Here is a 5,867-nt window from a genome sequence, read left to right on the forward strand (position 1 = left end):
CGTAGGTTATAGGGATAGGAGTAGAGATTGGTTATAGAAATAGTCAAGGACCATTGCTCAGGCAATGGGCCTGATGGGCCGCCGCAGGAGAGGACCGGTGGCCAAGATGGACCTCTGTTCTGCCTCAGAGGAGGCAACTTCTTATGTTCTTATACCTGGATTTTCAGAAGGCGTTCGACAAGGTTCCGCATGAATGACTACTTTGAAAAATTGCGAGCCATGGAATTCAGGGTGAAATAAACACGTGGATTAAAAACTGGCTGGCGATTAGGAAACAGAGAGTGGGGGTAAATGGACAATACTCGGACTGGAAAAGTGTCACGAGTGGATTACCGCAGAGATTGGTGCTTGGACCTTTGCTCTTCAATATATTTACAAATTATCTGGAAATTGGTACGATGAGTGAGGTGATTAAATTTACAAGACATTACGAAGTTATTTAGAGTAGTGAAGATGCAGGAGGATTGTGAAGACCTGCAACGTGACATAAACAAGTTCGAAAAATGGGCAGCAACATAGCAAATGAGGTTTAACGTGGTTAAGTGTAAGGTAATGCATGTCAATAACAACAATCTTATAGAAGAATACAGGATGTCCGGTGCAGTACTTGGAGAGACCCCCCTGGAAAGAGACTTGGGAGTCCTGGTCAAAAAGTCAATGAAGCCATCTGCGCAATGTGCAGTGGCAGTGAAAAGGGTAAATAGAATGCTAGTAATGATAAGGGGATCACAAATAGATTGGAGAAGGTTATCATGCCACTGTACTGGGCCATGGTGGGCCCCCACCTGGAATACTGTGTCCAGCATTGGTCACCGTACATGAAGAAGGACACAGTATTACTCAAAAGGGTCAATAGAAGAGCGACTAAAATGGTTAAGGAGCTGGAAGAGTTTCCGTATAGTGAGAGATTAGAGAAACTGGGTCTCTTCTCCCTTGAAAAGAGGAGAATGAGTTGGGACATGATCGAAATGTTCACGATAATGCAGGGAATAGACTTAGTAGATAAAGACAGGTTGTTCACCCTCTCCAAGGTAGAGAGAACGAGAAGGCACTCTCTAAAGTTAAAAGGGGATCGATTCCGTACAAACGTAAGGAAGTTCTTCTTCACCCCGAGAGTGGTAAGAAACTGGAACGCTCTTCTGGAGGGTGTTATAGGGGAAAACACTCTCCAGGGATTCAAGACAAAGTTATACAAATTCCTGCTGAACCAGAACATACGCAGGTAAGGCTAGTCTAAGTTAGGGCACTGGTTTTTACCTAAGAGCCACCGCGTGAGCGGACTGCTTGGCACGATGGACCAGGTCTGACCCAGCAGCAGCAATTCTTATGTTCTTATGTAATGAAACACTGGAATTCATTGCTGGAGAATGTGGTGAAAGCAGTTAGCGTAGCAGGGATTAAAAAAGGTTTGGATATTTTCCTATAATCCATAAACAATTATTAAGATGGACTTGGGAAAATCCACTGCTCATTCCTAAAATAAGCAGCATAAAATCGATTATACTTTTGGGGATTTTGCGACCTGGGTTGGCCATGTTGGAAACATGGATAAAAGGCTTCAGGAACCTTTGAGCAGTCCCACATTGGCATCTCTTATGTTCTTATGTAGCTGCCTTCTGGACCAACTCCATCCTGTTTATATCTTTTTGAGGTGCAATCGCCCCAATTATACCAGTCCTTTAAACGGAGGTTTATACTGAGGCATTATCACCTCCTTTGTTCCTACTGGCCATTCTTCTACTTATGCAGCCAAGCGTCCTTCTGGCTTTTTTTACTCCTTTTCTATCTATTTGGCTGCCTTCGGGAAGTTCTGGGTTCCAACCCTACACTGCTCCCTGTGACCCTGGGCAAGTCACTTAATCTTCCACTGTTCACTTGGTCATATAGGGAAAATGCTTGAAGTACCTACATGTAAACTGCTTTGTACAAATAGGTGATATTCAAGTCATAATCCCTTAAAATCATCAGATACGATCACCCCAAGTTCTGCTCCTCTTCTTGCACAGGTGCTCTACCACTCGCTTGGATTTGGGCAGCCCAAATGTACAACCCTGCTTTTCTAGCATTAAATATTAACAGTGAAATTCTGGATTTTTTTCCATGCTTCACAATCGTTGTCCTTATGTTATCCACACCATCCAAGGTGTCTTTGACTGAAATTCCATTTACAGCAATTAATAATACATTTTGTGTAATCAGAGGATTAAGATATAAATATTTTGTAATGATTTTAACCTACATCAGATCATTTTCAATGTCCCCACCCCAATGCAAAGCTGGTATCATTGAACAGATAAGAGACTTCATTTGGAGGCAGACAATGAGAAGGCTGGAGAACAATCTGCTGCAGTTCCAAGCATAGAAGGAAGGGGTTATTGGAAGACTGTTAATGGTTCTGTCAGTTTATGTGGCTTTGAAGCAGTGGATCTCTGCCATCATCCAAAACTTGCACCCCAAGGCAACAACTTTAAGTCTGCCTATGGCTAAGCTGACCCTGTGCTCCATCCAACTTTGGAGAGAATAAGGGCAGCTCTATGCCATAGACTGCCCCTCTTGACCTCATTCCCTAGCTGAGTCAGGAAGGAGTAACCTACACCTATACTGTAAAAAAACAAAAAGGAAAGTGGATCCTTTCTCCCTCTACAGTTTTATAAATACCTGATTTTACTGAAAAATGTTGTTTCCATACAGAAAAGGTTCCTAGAATTACTTATTGGTGACTAGGAAAATTAATAGCTTCAGAAGATTCTGGGAACTTTCAAATTTATCCAAAATTGGGGTTCAAACCTGTCAATATCTGATGTGCCTTGTACACGTCTTTCCTTTGATTTACAAAATACATGTCAGTTAGGACATTACTTGCTTTCTTTTCTCACAGAAAGTCTTAAGTAGATTTAGAAGATTGGCACTTGTTCAAGATTCGGTGCATGGTCTGAGTCAGATGATCTCACAGATGATGCCAGAAGCTGAGCTGTCACCGGAGATCCTGGGCAGAGTATGGAGAATATTCACAGTATATATCTGAGCTCTGAGCGCAGGGCTCTCTACCTACATTCTTTTGTCTATTGAAGCTCAAGACTCAATATACAACCAACCCAGCCATGAAGATCGCAGTAGCTTTTCTGCTGGTGGCTCTGAGCTTCTGCTACCAGGGTAAGTAACCTTGAAATTATTACAGGACTTTGAGCAGAAGCCTCCATATTCACTGTGAATACCTAGAAGGCTTTATGACCGACATCTCTCTCCTATGTTAGTGGGGTGCATGGGGAGACAGAGGTGATGTTTATATTCTAAATGTGGTTGTTTAACTGTAGGAATATGATACCCACTGACAATTTTACATTAGTTACACTTACCAGGGCAGGGGGTGGTTTGCAAAGAAATTGTCACAGAGAATGAGTACAGGGTTATATTAGGCATATCAAACCTATTGGCATCTTTAACTTAATTCATGTATTTTCCTTAGACTACCAAATAAACCTAGCAGCAACATTAAATTCAAGCTCTTCTTTGACAGGCATTAAAGGTCACGTTGTTTCGGTAAGTTCAAACTTTTGTTCTTCTCAACTCCTGCAAAAGTAAAATGTATTAAATTGATATTACAGTATCAGAACATTTTGCACTTTTGCAGCCACTGTGTCTACCTCTCTGTATATGTGTGTGTCTGTCTCTGTATTTCTCTGTGTCTGTGTCTGTATCTGTTGACTGATCCCAATAAAGTGACTTTGCTGCTTTGTAAATTTCCCATGAGAAGTTCTCTAAAATCACTGCTCTTATCCTTCCATTCAGGCCAGCGAAAATAATGCTCAGGATTCGGTAAGTCCAAACTTGATTTCTTCTGAACTATTGCAAAAGTATAAAGTATTAAATTGATGTTACTGTATCAGAAAATATTGTTCTTTGTAGCCACTGTGTCTTTCTCTGTGTTCATTTACATTACATTAGGGACTTCTATTCTGCCTATACCTTATTTATGTGAATTATGTGCATGTCTGTATCTGTCTGTTTGTGACAAGTTTCAAGTTTTTATTCATATTTAATAAATCGCTTATATAATTTACTAAGTATGTTATAATGCCTCTGAATCGTTCCATGGTGCGACCTCACCTTGACTATTGCATTCATTGTAGACTCCTTATCTCAAGAAAGATATAGCAGTGCTAGAAAAGGTTCAATGAAGAGCAACCAAGATGATAAAGGGGATGGAACTCCTTTCATATGAGGAAAGACTAAAAAGGTTAGGGCTCTCTAGCTTGGAAAAGAGACAGCTGAGAGGAGATAGGATTTAAGCCTTCAAAATCCTGAGTGGAGTAGAACGGGTACAAGTGGATTGATTTTTCACTCCATCAAATTATAAAGACTAGGGGACACTCAAAGAAGTTACAGGGAAATACTTTCAAAACCAGTGGTTGTGGTATGAGCGGATAGCGTAGCTTGTTTTAAGAAAGGTTTGGTCAATTTCCTGGAGGAAAAGTCTATAGTCTGTTATTGAGAAAGACATGAGGGAAGCCACTGCTTGCCCTGGATCGATAGCATGGAATAGTGCTACTCCTTGGGTTTTGGCCAGGTACTAATGACCTGGATTGGCCACCATGAGGATGGGCTACTGATTTAGTTGGACCATTGGTCTGATCTAGTAGGCTATTATTATGATTTTATCTTCTTATGTACCACTGTGTGTGTGTTCATATGTTTGTCTGCCTCTATTGATTGATGCCAATAAAGTGACTTTGCTGCTCTGGGACTTTCCTGTGTGAACATAAGAACATAAGAAGTTGCCACCACTGGGTCAGACCATTGGTCCATCACGCCCAGTGGTCCGTTCCCGCGGCGGCCCTTCAGGTCCATGACCTGTAATGTGGTTCCTGACCATTTCTGTAACCTACCTCTTCTTTTATCTGTAACCCTCAATCCCCTTATCTTTTAGGAACTTATCTAAACCTTCCTTGAAACCCTGCAATGTGCTCTGGGCTATCACAACCTCTGGAAGCGCGTTCCATGTGTCCACCACCCTCTGGGTAAAAAAGAACCTCCTAGCATTTGTTCTAAACCTATCCCCTCTCAATTTCTCTGAGTGACCCCTTGTGTTAGTGGTTCCCCACAGTCTGAAAAATCTGTCCCTGTCCACTTTCTCTATGCCCCTCAGGATTTTGAAGGTTTCTATCATGTCTCCTCTAAGTCTCCGCTTTTCCAGGGAGAAGAGCCCCAGCATCTTCAACCTGTCAGCATACAAAAAGTTTTCCATACCTTTTATCATTTTAGTTGCTCTCCTCTGGACCCCCTCAAGTACTGCCATGTCCTTCTTGAGGTACGGCGACCAGTACTGGACACAGTACTCCAGATGTGGGCGCACCATTGCACGATACAGCGGCATGATGACTACCTTCGTCCTGGTCGTGATACCCTTTTTAATGATTCCCAACATCCTGTTCGCTTTCTTTGAGGCCGTCGCGCACTGTGTTGATGCTTTCAATGTTGTGTCCACCATCACCCCCAGGTCTCTTTCAAGGTGAAGTTCTTATCTAAAATAACTGCTTTCATTCTTCCATTTAGAGTAACACCACAAGTGATGATCAAGTAGGTCCAAACTTTATTTCTTTTGAACTATTGCAGAAGTATATTAAATTGATGTTACTGTATCACAAAATCTACTTCTTTGTAGCCACTGTGTGTGTGTTCATATGTTTGTCTGCCTCTATTGATTGGTCAATAAAGTGACTCTGCTACTCGGGGACTTTCCTATGAGAAGTTCTTGTCTAAAATCACTGCTCTCATTCTTCCATTTAGAGTAACACCTCAAGTGCTGATCAAATAAGTCCAAACTTTGTTTCTTCTGAAATATTTCAGAAGTAAATAGTTTTAAACTG

The 5,867-nt window shown here is 41.6% G+C and overlaps 1 long non-coding RNA gene across 1 annotated transcript; it reads left to right on the forward strand.

The window, feature by feature from the left end:
- The first annotated feature begins 2,917 nt into the window (after nt 1-2,917).
- On the forward strand, nt 2,918-5,579 carry LOC117354749. The gene is made up of 4 exons (XR_004538232.1): nt 2,918-3,153; nt 3,518-3,540; nt 3,790-3,816; nt 5,554-5,579. It is a non-coding gene; the product is annotated as an uncharacterized LOC117354749 (long non-coding RNA).
- The last annotated feature ends 288 nt before the right edge of the window (nt 5,580-5,867 follow it).

The sequence above is a fragment of the Geotrypetes seraphini genome, chromosome 2 (genome assembly GCF_902459505.1).
Source record: "Geotrypetes seraphini chromosome 2, aGeoSer1.1, whole genome shotgun sequence".
Classification (NCBI taxonomy): domain Eukaryota; kingdom Metazoa; phylum Chordata; class Amphibia; order Gymnophiona; family Dermophiidae; genus Geotrypetes; species Geotrypetes seraphini.